This window comes from Rhinopithecus roxellana, chromosome 3, assembly GCF_007565055.1.
Source record: "Rhinopithecus roxellana isolate Shanxi Qingling chromosome 3, ASM756505v1, whole genome shotgun sequence".
NCBI classification, from domain to species: domain Eukaryota; kingdom Metazoa; phylum Chordata; class Mammalia; order Primates; family Cercopithecidae; genus Rhinopithecus; species Rhinopithecus roxellana.
In genome coordinates, this window is record NC_044551.1 from 99,920,157 (window position 1) to 99,934,232 (window position 14,076).

Below are 14,076 nucleotides of genomic sequence, written 5' to 3' on the forward strand. Positions count from 1 at the left end.
AAGAAGGAACTTCCAAACCCTTAAAAAACCGTCAGAACTTGTAAGAAGTCACTCACTATCTTGAGAACAGCAAGGGGGAAGTCGCCCCCATGATCCAGTCACCTCCCTCCCTCGACAAGTGGGAATTACAATCTCTCTCCCTCAACACGTGGAAATTGCAATTAGAGATGAGATTTGGGTGGTGACACAGCCAAACCATATCAAGTACAGAATCTTGACTTTCTAGACTCTTCTTTAATTTATTGTGTATGAAAGTTCTCACACTACATTTTTCCAATGATTCTACTTCTTGACTATCTCACGACCTAGAAGGAATCCTCTGAAGTCCAGTGTGTGGGTACTCATGATTGAGTTTTCCCTGAAGAGTCGAGATTTAATGAAAACACAATTTCTGTGGAAGTGACAGCTACCTGTCCGCCAGAGATTCATAGACTCTTTCTATGTCATAGATTCGTTGAGTCCCCAAATCACCTCTGGTGGAGAGACATCACTGAACAGGAAAGTTTTTAGAATTTTCAGGAGCAAAAATTAAACCTTTTTTAAAGCCACTGAGATTTGCATTAAGCTACTGAGATTTCAGGGTTTATCTCTTGGAAAGGTTTTTGTAACTTTGCTAACATAGTTCTTTGCAATAAAAATAATTGAGCTTAGATAGATTATAGAATTTTATAGAGCAGAATGACTTCCTTAGCTGACAGGTCATAACTGGACAGTCCCTGACCATCCTGGGTAATGATTTCTTGAACAAAGAAAAACACCAACTGAGTTTTTTCTCTTCCTAAATCTGTTTCCAACCTCTTATGTTTTCAGGCTCAAAACTCTTTTTATTTAACATACAGTTTATATGCTTTTCTGCCTATGAGAAATTTTACCAAAAATGGGGAAAGTTCACAATGAGCAAATGTGTATTTTACTAATTCATCTAGGGCCTGGTAATATCCCATAATCTTTCTGTTATTCTGTAATTAAAGATATAAGACAGAGGAATAAAAAATGATGAGAATTCATGAGACAATCACATCCTAAAATATTCATGAATATAATTTCATGATCTACAAACAGCCAAATTCTATAGCTCTTTGCACAGTTTTTTCCCATCTGGTGACTATGAATCACAGACAATCAAATTTATGTAGGATTATGGACTCATGATGTAAAAGAAATTAGGTTGCTCTCTAAATTTTAGCTGGAGCCATGGTTTTTCAATTCAAATAAATGTGTATGTGCTTGCATGTGTGTATTTATTAACACATTTTTTTCCTTCAGACATTTTCCAATTTAGATTCGAGAAGAATATTTATGGAATGAGATTTTAAAGCCTGTCTTACACACTCATATGTAATAATTTCATTATTAGATATAGTGTTAGATGTTATATTTTTGTTTCTACCTTTGCACCCTTATAGTATGTCAATATATTTTGGATACAGCTTGGTTTCACAGAACTTTTTAGCATGCATGTTCTTTTAGGCAGTAAACATTCTGTATACAGGCATATATGTTTGTTAACCTTTTAATACCTGTCTACAGATTTATGAGCACTGAAATTGCCAATGAGTTGCTACATAGACAGTATGACCAACAGATAACAGTGGGTCACCCTTTGTGTAGGGTGAAGCTGATTTGATAGTTAAGTTAGTAATTGCAGTTACTAGTAAGTTAGACTTTATTTTAGTTTCTCTGGATAAAAGGGTTATATTAGGTGTACATCTTGCTATTCATAGTAAAGTGGTATTAGTAATTCATTTACACTTATATTGTCCTTGTTAAGGCTTGAATTTTTCTTAAGAAAATAAAGTTTTAGCATGAGTTCATTTCCAGACTTTTCCTAGGTCATTGACTAAGAATTAGTGAAACATATGAATTCATTTTTTGGTCTGCATAAGGCCAAAATACATTGCTTGGCAAATGCTCCCAGCACCTAGACTGACTGGTTGAAGTGTGTTTTGGGATAGTGCAGACATAACCACAGAGTGATTATGACTGGCATACTGTTGTTGACTTACTTTATAACATTCAAAAATAATATTTTAAAAATCACTAAATACAATCCACATATAAAAGTTTATAAAATGTAAACATGTAGCAAGATGAATAAAATGCAAACCCTTGTAACTACTACCCAAGTCCAGAAATAGAATATTATTTATGCCCTTTATATTGCGATACTTATGTATTTCTTTCATAGATTTCCTGTTTTGTCCAGCATATATTAGGTTTTAATATTGATGCAGGCCTTTTTGAAATAAATTATAAAGGTTTCACTAATTGTAGAATAATGTTATATTATGTCCCACTTTCTCAAGTAATACATCAGATAATTTTTCATTTAACTTTTGTCTTTAAAAATATAAATATTTATTTGTTTGTTTTTGAGACAGTCTCACTTTGTTGCCCAGGTTGGAGTGCAGTGGCACAATCTCAGCTCACTGCAACCTCCACCTCCCAGGTTCAAGCGATTCTCGTGCCTCAGCCTCCCAAGCAGCTGGAATTACAGGTGCACGACACCACTCCCGGCTAATTGTTTGTATTTTTAGTAGAGACGGGACTTCACCATGTTGGCCAGGCTGGTCTTGAACTCCTGACCTCAAGTGATCTGCCCACCTCAGCCTTCCAAAGTGCTGGGATTACAGGCATGAGCCACTGTGCTCAGCCAAAAATACAAACTTTTAGATTTATATGTTTGTTGATTTTCTTATCCTTTTAAATTTGTGTCCTAATATAAGCATCTAACCTCTAATATTTCTGAAGTTAGAGAATATTTAAGGCAGAAAAATAACAAGATATTCTACTCCACTGTGCTTCAGGGCCTGAACCACCGTAGGAGACTGTGTCTGTTTTTCTTCTCTTTCTTTACAGTGTTCGCAGTTGGCTCGGAATACTGCTGTCTATCTAATTGTTTTTATCACTTGATAGGAATGTTACTTTTTTTTTTTTCTCAGAGAACTATACTTGTTGCCTATTAGCCTGAGGATTAGATTTAAGCTGCTCATTTTTATACCCAAAATGAATCAGTCATGTCATTATAAACTAAGTTAATCTCTTGCTGCCCTTAGAAGAGAATAGAAATGTTCTTATCTGTTAATTATGTCACACTTATCACAGCATTTCATAATCACTGTCTCCTTCTGGTGCTGTTTGGTCTTTGCAAATGTGGTATGCAACTTTCTCTTGGTGGCTTCCTCTCAGTGGAGGGTGAAGTTGATTTGACTTAGTTAAGCATGTCACATCAGTCTTTAGAAAGTGGATTTCATTTTATTTTATGTTTCTCAAGTATAAGCATTTTACTGGATGTTCAATTTGTGGTAAAGTGGCATTAGTGTATTCATTTACAATTGTATTATCCTTGTCGAGGCTTGAATTTTAGGAGATAAGTAAAGTTTTATCATGAATTCATTTTCATATCTGCATCAGGCCATTTACTAAGATTTAGTGAAATATACAAATTATTTTATTTCTCCTTAAGTATTATATATATACTTCTGCAGAAAATTTTTATAAACTACTTAAGAAGTATACTTAAAAAGTAAATAAAAACTCTGACCAAGGTGTTTAAATGCAAAATGGATGGATCTGATTTTGGACATACTAGTTTGAGATGCGTGGCACACAGGAAAAACCATTAGTCTGAAGCTCTAAATGAAGGTTGGGGCTAGAATTCCATGTTCGGGACTTGTTTATGTAATAGGAAGAAATGCCATGATTTACTTGTGTGTTTTGTGTTTATAAGTGTTGGGCCTACCTTTGCCTCTCATCTCCAACAAATTATTCTAGGTATTGTAAATAACAGAAGAAGTTCTAACAAAATAATATGTTTAATAGAATATACCTATTATTATAGATCCTTGCCTTAGTACAGCTAATGGAATGAGATTGAGTTGTTTGGAACTTACTGCACTCAGATGAACCATGCAGTTTATCCTTATCACAGGTCACTGGAATCATGTACATATGACTTGATTTAGTTTATAATATTCCACTCAGGTTCATATTATTTTGGTTATTTAAAAAGATGTAGTGATAAATTCAGAATTCCAGAAAACAAAACATATCATGATCTTTGAAATATATTTGTTCCTTCTATTCATTGTCTTATAAATGTAATTTGAAAATCATTGGAGTCTTCTTATTTTATGCTCGCAAATGCCCTGTGAGTATAGCATAGTATATATTACCATTTTTGATATTTGCAGAAATGGGCACTCAAAACAAAATGACATGGCCAAGGTAACCCAGTTTATAAATGGCAGAGTCAGTACTTGAATTCAGGGGTTCTGAACTCAGGACCTATCCCACAAAATTATTATTTTTTTAATAGCATATTGAGAGCTGTACCAAGTTAGATTAGTTGACAATAATGGTTTTCATTTTTGTAAATATTTTAAAACATGTATTTAAGATATTATCAATCTGTTTTACAGCTGAGGAAGTTAAAGCAGGAAAAATGTCTGACCAGCATGAGATCAATGTATTCAGTGAGATTAGTTGTTGTATCCTAAATTTTTTACTTTTAGGCCACAGAAAATAATGGTGATAATGTTTCATACCTACAAATATGCTATGTATTGCAGTTCATTATAAAATGGATGTTGGCACAAGTTGAAAGGGAAATTTATGTGTGGAAGCATTCTTTTTATTTTTAGAAATGCTTATTAATCTTTTACTAAAATATGACTGCAATTACAGAGTCCAATTGTAGTTTTGTATTTTAAATATTGCAAAGAGAAAAATATCAAGTGGTTAGGTCATCAAACATAACCTTTAAAAAGATGCAGTGTAATCTGAAGTCCCACAGGAGACTTAAATTTAGGCTTGTTGTAAAGTGTGCCATTTGGTTATAGAGAAATTAAACAAAAAAATCAATTGTCATTATTAGTAGAGAGCTTACTCCAAATTAATGGTGTATGTTGTTAATGAACCATTCCTACAAAGCTAATAGAGCCAGAGAAGTAAAGGCTATTTCCAACACTATACATATTCCCCTAACATAATCAAGTAAGCCAGTACCCAACCATGAAAGTTATATTGATTTGGACAATTTTTTAAACAGTAAGTTAAAAAAAAAAGTAGTGTCTTCCTGAGAGGAAAAATGATATGATTACCAAAAAGTCATTTTATTTTCAGTGAAAAAAGAAACATCTCTGACTGCAGAGAGCATGAAAAATACATCTTAAAATAATTGTATGGCCCAGGAAAGCAGCCAAGGAAACACTTTATGTGCAGGTAGCAAAATAAACATCATAATTATTTGTTGTGTAGACTACATTGATCAAAATTTCATTTGGATTTTAAAACTTCCAATTACTTGTATCTAATTTTCCTACCTAGCACACATTTGCCATTGAAACTAAGTTTTTGATATTTCCTTATAAGCAAAGTTAATTCATGTTAAAAAAAATATATTCCATTTGAACCTGTGGCATACTGTGCAATAGATAAAATTCAGGAGAATGTTTAGGTATAAGTAGAAACTGCAGTTTTCCTCTTCCATCAAAACTGTTTTGAACTACATCTTGTCTATATGTTAGTAGGTAAAGCAGAGATAACTCTGTGTACATGATGGTGGTACTAGTAGCAGGTTGGAGGCAGAAGTGAGTTTTTGACTGTAGAAACATTTAAAGCTGTATAAATTGCGCAACCAAATATGGCTTTTATGGCTCCTTTTGAAATCAATCCAAGATACCACCCTTCTCCAAAAAATGCCAACCGAAAAGGAGATGGAACAGGCTGGCCAGGCAGAACCTTCCAATGATTTTCTTTTCTGCAGCAACACCAAATTGAACAATTATCTGCACAAGAAAGCATCTTCATAAGAACCAAAAATTGGCCAGATGCAGTGGCTCATGCCTGTAATCCCAGCACTTTGGGAGGCTGAAGTGGGCAGATCATGTGAAGTCAGGAGTTCCAGGTCAGCCTGGCCAACATGGTAAAACCCCATCTCTACTAAAAATACAAAAATTAGCCGGGCACAGTGGCACATGCCTGTAATTCCAGCTACTTGGGAGACTGGGGTAGGAGAATGCTTGAACCCTGGAGGTTGAGGTTGCGGTGAGCCGAGATCATTCCACTGCACTGCAGCCTGGGCAACAAGAGCAAAACTCCTTCTCAAAAAACAAACAAACAAACAAAAAACAGAAAAAATCAGATGGTGATCATAGTATCTGGTTTTAACATCGTATCAAGGAAAGTGGCACTGAAGAGGGTAAGAAAGAAAGTCTTGCACTGCCCATACCATCCCTCACCCAGCCCCCAGCAGCACGGAGAGAGAATCTGTGTGTTTTGGGGAGGGACAGCAAAGTGATTGTGGGACTTTGCGTGGGAATTCAGCGCTGCCCTGTCTCAGTGGAACACAACACAGGGCAGAATTTGGCTGGTGCCCATGGAGAGAGCATTTAAATCAGCCTCAATCACCCCAGCAATAGGAACCTGAATTTTGGCTAGCTCCATCACCAGTGGACTAAAGCGTGGTGGTATCCTGAACACATTTGAAAGGTAGTCAGGCCACAAGAACAGCAGTACTTGGGCAAGTCTTGGTGCTATGCTGGACTCAGAGCCAGTGGACTTGGGGTGCACGTGACCCAGTGAGGCACCAGCGGAAACAGCCAAGGGAGTACCTGTGGCACCCCTCCTCCAACTCCAGGCAGTGAAGCTTAATGAGAGACTCCTTTCGCTTATGGAAAGAAGAAGGAAGAGGAAAGAGGACTTTCTCTTCCAACTTGGATACTAGCTCAGCTACAGTAAAATAAAGCATCTGGCAGAATCCTGAAGCTTTTGATTCCAGGCCCTAGCTCCCAGATGATATTCCTAGATCCACCGTGGGGCAGAAAAGCACCTACTTCTCTGAAGGACAGGACCCAGTCCTGGCAGGATTTGCCGCCAACTGAATGAAGGATCCCTTGGGCGTTGCATAAACATCAACAGTAGCCAGGCAGTAGTCACCATGGTCCTTGTGTGAGACCCAAGTGCCTTTCAGGCCTCAGGTGTGACCCAGTCCCAGCTGTAGTGGCCACAGGAATGCTTGCTTCACCCCTCCCTCAACTCAAGGCAATGCAGCATGAAGAGAGATACTCCATTTATTTGAGACGAAGTGAGGGAAGTGAACAAGGGGCCGTGCTTGGTATTCCTGGGAATTCTTCTGGCTCTAACTCAAGCTCTACAAATCTGCAAAAGTTACAGCGTTACTGGACTTGGGGCACCCTCCAGTGCTATATGGCTGTAGTGCCCAAATACCTAGATAAAAACAATTCCTTTTGAATGCCTGGAAAGCCTTCTCAAGAAGGATGAATACAAACAAGCCCAGACTGTGAAGATTGGAATAAATACCTAACTCGTCAAGCCTAGATATCAATAAACATCCACAAGCATCAAGAACATCTAGAAAAACATGACCTCATCAAACGAACTAGGGCACCAGTGATCTAGAGATGTGTGACCTTTCAGACAGTATTCAAACAAGCTAATTTTAGGAAGTTCAGCTAACTTCAAGATAACACAGAGAAGAAATTCAGAGTACTATCAGGTACATTTAACAGAGGGATTGCAAGCAGAATTTATGGAGCTGAAAGATTCAATTGACAAACGAAAGAATGCATTGGAATCTCTCAACAGCAGGATTGACCAGACAGAAGAAATGATTAGTGAGCTTGAAGAGAGGCTATATGAAAATACACAGTCAGAGAGGAAAATATGGAAGAATGAAGCAAGACTATACGATCTAGAAATAGCCTCGCAGAGGTAAATCTACAAGAGATCGGCTTTAAAGAGGGGGCAGAGAAAGAGATCAGTGTAGAAATTTAATTCAAATAAATAATAACAGAATTTTCAAAACGTGGAGAAAGATATCAACATTTAAGGACAAGAAGGTCGTAGAACACCAACCAGGCTTAACCCAAATAAGACTACCTCAAGACATCTAATAATCAAACTCCCAAAAATAAAGATTTTAAAAGCAACAAGAGAAAAAAAACAAATAACATATAAAGGAGATCCCATATGACTGGCAGCAGACTTGTCAGTGAAAAGCTTACCATCCAGGAGAGAGCGGCATGCATGACATATTCAAAGTGCTTCAGGAAAAACAAAAAACAAAAACCCTTTTATCCTAGAATATTATACCCAGTGAAAATATCCTTTAAATGTAAAGGAGAAAAAATGCTTTTGCAGGGAAGTAAAAGCTGTTGAATTTTGTCAACATTAGACCTGTCTCACAAGAAATGCCAAAGGGAGTTCTTTAATCTGAAAAAAAAAAGGATGTTAATGAGCAATAATAAATGTGAAGATACAAAACTCACTGGTAACAGTAAGGACACAGACAAATACAGAATATCCTAACACTGTAGCTGTGGTATGTAAATCATATGTTCAGTAGGAAGACTCAAAGACAAACCTGTTAAAAATAACTACAATAACTTTTAAGAGGTAGATAGTATAAAAAATGGAAACAACAAAAAGTTAGAAAGCAGGATGTATGGACTTCAGATACAGAGTTTTTATTAGTTATCTCCTTGCTTGTTTGTTGATGCATTGTTTTTTTTTTTGCAATCAGAGTTGTCATCAGTTGGAAATACTGGCTTGTAAAATGTTATTTGCAAGCATCATGGTAACTTCAAATTAAAAAACCTACAACAGATATACAAAAAATAATAAGTAAGAAATTAAAACATGCCAATAGAGAAAATCATTTTTACATGAAGGAAGACAGGAAAGGAAGAATAAAGGCCCACAAAACAACCAGAAAATAAATAACAACATGGCAGTAATAAGTACTTACTTATCAATAATAACCCTGAATGTAAATAGACTAAATTTTCCAATAAAGAAATATACAGTGACTGGATTTAAAAAAGACTCAATTATATAGTGTCTATAAGAAACTAACTTCACTTATAAAGATGCACACAGACTGAAAATAAAGGGATAGATGAAAGAGGCAAATGGAATCCAAATAAAGAACAGTAGTAGTTATATCAGAGGAAATACATTTGAATTCAAAAATATCAAAAGAGACAAGGTTATTGTATAATGATAAAAGGATCAGTTCAACAAGAGGATATAATAATTGTAAATATATATACACCCAACGCTGGAGCACCCAGATATAAAGCAAGTATTATTAGAGCTAAAGGGAGATACACTCCCAGTACAATCATAGCTGGTAACCTCAACACCCCACTTTCAGCATTGAACAGATCATCCAGAAAGAAAATCAACAACAACAATAAAATTAGACTTAATCTGCACTATAAACCAAGTAGACCAAATAGATATTTACACAACATTACTTTCAAGACTTGGTAAATACACATTCTTCTCCTTGGCGTATGGATTATTCTCAGAAATAGACAATACAATAGGCCACAAAACAAGTCATAAGAAAATTCCAAACACTGATGACCACCATGGAATAAAACTAGAAATCAATAATAAGAGGAACTTTAAAAACCATAGAAACACATGGAAATTAAATAATATGCTCCTTAATGACCCATGGGTCAATGAAGAAATTAATGAGGAAATTAAAAATTTATTGGAAAAGATGATAATGGAAACACAGCATACTAAAACCTATGGGATGCAGCAAAAGCAATACTAACAGGAAAGTTTGTAGCAATAAGTGGCTACATCAAAAAAAATAAAAATAAAAATTCAAATAAACATCCTCATAATACATCTTAACTAGAAAAGCAAGTGAAACCCAAACCCAAAATTGGTAGAAGGAAAGAAATAATAAATTACAGCAGAAATGAAATTGAAATCAAAACATACAAAAGATCAATAAATCAAAATGTTTTTTGAAAAGATAGAATAAGCAACACTAAGAAAAAAATAAAATCAGAGGTGAAAAGGAGACACTACAACTTATAACACAGAAATTCAAAGCATCTTTAGGGATTACTATGAGCAACTATATGCCAATAAATTAAAATCATAGAAGAAATGGATAAATTCCTAGACACATGTATGTCTAGGTCCCTAAACAACCTAACAAGATTGAACCAATATGGTGATTTCTCAAGGATCTAGAACTAGAAATACCATTTGACCCAGCCATCCCATTACTGGGTATATACCCAAAGGATTATAAATCATGCTGCTATAAAGACACATGCACATGTATGTTTATTGCAGCACTATTCACAATAGCAAAGACTTGGAACCAACCCAAATGTCCATCAATGACAGAGTGGATTAAGAAAATGTGGCACATATACACCATGGAATACTATGCAGCCATAAAAAAGGATGAGTTTGTGTCCTTTGTAGGGACATGGATGCAACTGGAAACCATCACTCTCAGCAAACTATCACAAGAACAGAAAACCAGACACTGCATGTTCTCACTCATAGGTGGGAATTGAACAATGAGATCACTTGGACACAGTAAGGGGAACATCACACACTGGGGCTTGTTTTGGGGTCGGGGGAGGGGGGAGGGATAGCATTAGGAGATATACCTAATGTAAATGACAGGTTAATGGGTGCAGCACACCAATATGGCATAGGTATGCATATGTAACAAACCTGCAAGTTTTGCACATGTACCCTAGAACATAAAGTATAATGCAAAAAAGAAAATCTTAATGTTTTATATATTCTAAATAAAAGAGATTTACATATTCTAAATTAAAAAAAAAAAAGAAATCCAAAACCTGAATAGATGAATAACAAGTAATGAGATCAGAGTCATAATAAAAAGTCCCCCATCAAAGAAAAGCTTAGGACCTGATAGCTGATTGCTGAATCTTACCGGACATTTAAAGAAGAACTAATACCAACCCTACTGAAACTATTCCAAAAAATTGAGGAGGCAATACTTTAAAATTTATTCTACATGGTCATTGTTACTCTGATACTAAAACCAGACAAAAACACAAGGAAAGCAAACTATAGACCAGTATCTCTGATGCAAAATGATACACAAATCAATCAATATGATACACCATATCAATGGGATGAAGGATGAAAACTATATGGTAATTTCAATTGCTGATGTGAAAGCCCTTGATAAAATTCAACATCCCTTTAAAAAAACCCTCCAAAAACTAGAGGTAGAAGGAACACACCTCAACACAATAAAAGGTATGTATGACAGACACACAGCTAGCGTCATACTGAATGGGGAAAAACTGAAAGCCTTTCCTGTAAGATCTGGAACAAGGTAAAGATGCCCACTTTCACCACTGTTCTTCAATATAGTATTGGAACTCCTAGCAAGAGCAGTTAGACAAGAGAAATAAATAAAGGGCATCCAAATTGGAAAAATTTCAAATTGTCCTTGTTTGCAGATGATATGATCTTATATTTTGAAAAACCTAAAGACTCTATCAAAAGACTATTAGAACTGATAAACAAATTCAGTAAAGTTGCAGTAAACAAAATCAACATACAAAAATCGGTTGAATTTCTGGATGCCAACAATGAACAACCTGAAAAAGAAATCAGTAAAGTAATCCCATTTATGATTGCTACAAATAAAATACCTAGGAATAACCTTAACCAAAGAAGTAAAAGATCTCTAAAATGGAAGTATAAAACATTGATGAAAAAAATTGCAGAGGACACAAAAAATGGGAAGATATTTCATGTTCATGAATTGGAAGAATCAATATTATCAAAATGTCCATAGTACTGAAAGCTATCTATAGATTCAATGCAATTCCTATGAAAATACCAATGGCATTCATCACAGAAATAGAAAAAGTCATCATGAAAATTGTAGGGAACCACAAAAGACCCAGAAGAGTCAAATTTATCTTTAGCAAAAAGAATAAGACTGTCATAATCACATTACCTGATTTCAAATTGTATTAGAGAGCTATAGTAACAAAAACAGCATGGTACTGGCATAAAAACAGACATGTAGACCAATGGAACAGAATGGAGAACCTAGAAATCTATACATCTACAGTGAAGTCTTTGGACAATGGTGCCCAAGGATATACATTGGGTAGGAGACAGTCTCTTCAATAAGTGGTGCAGGGAAAACTGGCTATCCATATACAGAAGAAAAACTAGATCCCTATCTCTTGCCATATATAAAAAATAAATATGGTTTAAAGATTTACATCTAAGATCTCAAACTATGAAGCTACTCAAAGAAAAGGTTGGAGATACTCTCCAGGACATTGATTTAGGTAAAGATGTCTTGAGCAATATCTCAATAGTACAGGCAACCAAAGTCAAAATGGACAAATAGGATCACATCAAGTTAAAAAGCTCTGCACAGCAAAGGAAACAATCAACAAATAGCATGCAGAATGGGAGAAAATATTTTCAAACTATCCATCCAAGAAGGGATTAATAACCAGAATAGGTAAGGAGCTCAAATAACTCAGTAGCAAATAAACCATCCAGTTCAAACATGGGCAAAATACCTGAATAGACATTTCTCAAAATTGGACATATTGATGGCAAAGAGGTACATGAAAATGTATTCAACACCATTGACCATCAGAGAAATGCAAATCAAAATTACAAGGAGATATCATCTCTCTCCAGTTAAAATGGCTTTTATGCAAAAGACAAGCAAAAATGACTACTGGCAAGGTGGATAAAGGGGAACCCTCATACATTGTTGGTAAGAGTGTAAATTAGTACAGCCAGTATGAAGAATAGTATGGCGATTTCTTGAAACACTAAAAATAGAACTACCGTATGATCCAGCAATCCAACTGCTGGATATACACCCAAAAGAAAGGAAATCAGTATATTGAAGAGATATCTGCACTTCCATGTTTATTGCAGCACTATTCACAATAGCCAAGATTTGGAAGCCACCTAAGTGTCTATCAACAGATGAATGGATAAAGAAAATACGATACATATAAACAATGGAATATTATTCAGCCATAAAAATAATGAAATCCTGTCATTTGCAACAACATGGATAGAACTGGAGAACATTTTATTAAGTGAAAAAAGCTAGGCACAGAAAGACCAGTTTCACATGTTCTCATTCTTTTGTGAAAGCTGACAAAACAACTGAATTCATGAAGATAGAGCGTAGAATGGTGGTTACCAGAGGCTGAAAAGGGAAGTCAGGGAGGAGATGTGGAGTGGCACTAAAACATAGTTAGAATGAATATCTAGTATTTGATAGCACAACAGCATGACTATAATCAATAGTTCAATGTATAATTAAAAATAACTAAAAATGTGTAATTGGAATGTTTCTAACCCAAAAGAATGAAAAATGCTTAAGGTGATGGGTAGCCAATTACACTGATGGATTATTATTGTACATTTTATACCTGTATCAAAACTTTCTATGTACCTCATAAATATGTACACCAATTATGTACCCATGAAAATTACAAATAAAGCCCAGCATATCAAACCCTGTGGTCAGATACATTGTAAACTATTTTCACCCTGTTTTTGTTAACACAAAGGAGGAACCACAAATAATTTTTCAGTAGGAATGAAATTTGAAAAATGTCTATTAATGCTGACTCTAAAGCTAATCTTTTGAGAAATAAAAATTTGGTGTCTGGGGGAAATTAAGGCAATATGTATATATTTGGGAATGTCTATTATTCTGTAATAAATAACAAAGATAACCTACTTACCTATACACACAAACACACAATATTGATAAAAGATCATCTTTAATATAAAGGAGGAATAATGGGAAGTGATTATAGTCAAATATTTCGATATAAATGTAAATGCTTGTGTATCTCTATACTAGAAGATCTATTGAAGTAGTTGGATGCTCACACCAAGGTATAGAATTACCATGAATATTACAGCTATGAATGTGAACTGATATAGCAACAACAATACCACAATGTGATTTTCTGACTCAATGGGCCATTCTTGTTAAACTTCCAGACAAAAAGCACAATCTTCCTTTCCTTTACAGGGTAGCTACATTAGGAAAAAAAACTAATCCATATTAAAACTCTAAAAAAATACATTACATTTATATGTTAAACACAGCTAGTATCCAGTTATAAATTATAAATAAAATTTTCACCTATGTGGCTGTCTAGCAAGACATTTCAAACCTGTTTGTGGACATTGGACAAGGCCTTACTGTGCAGTGTTCTCTGTAATATCACAGGATGTTAAGCA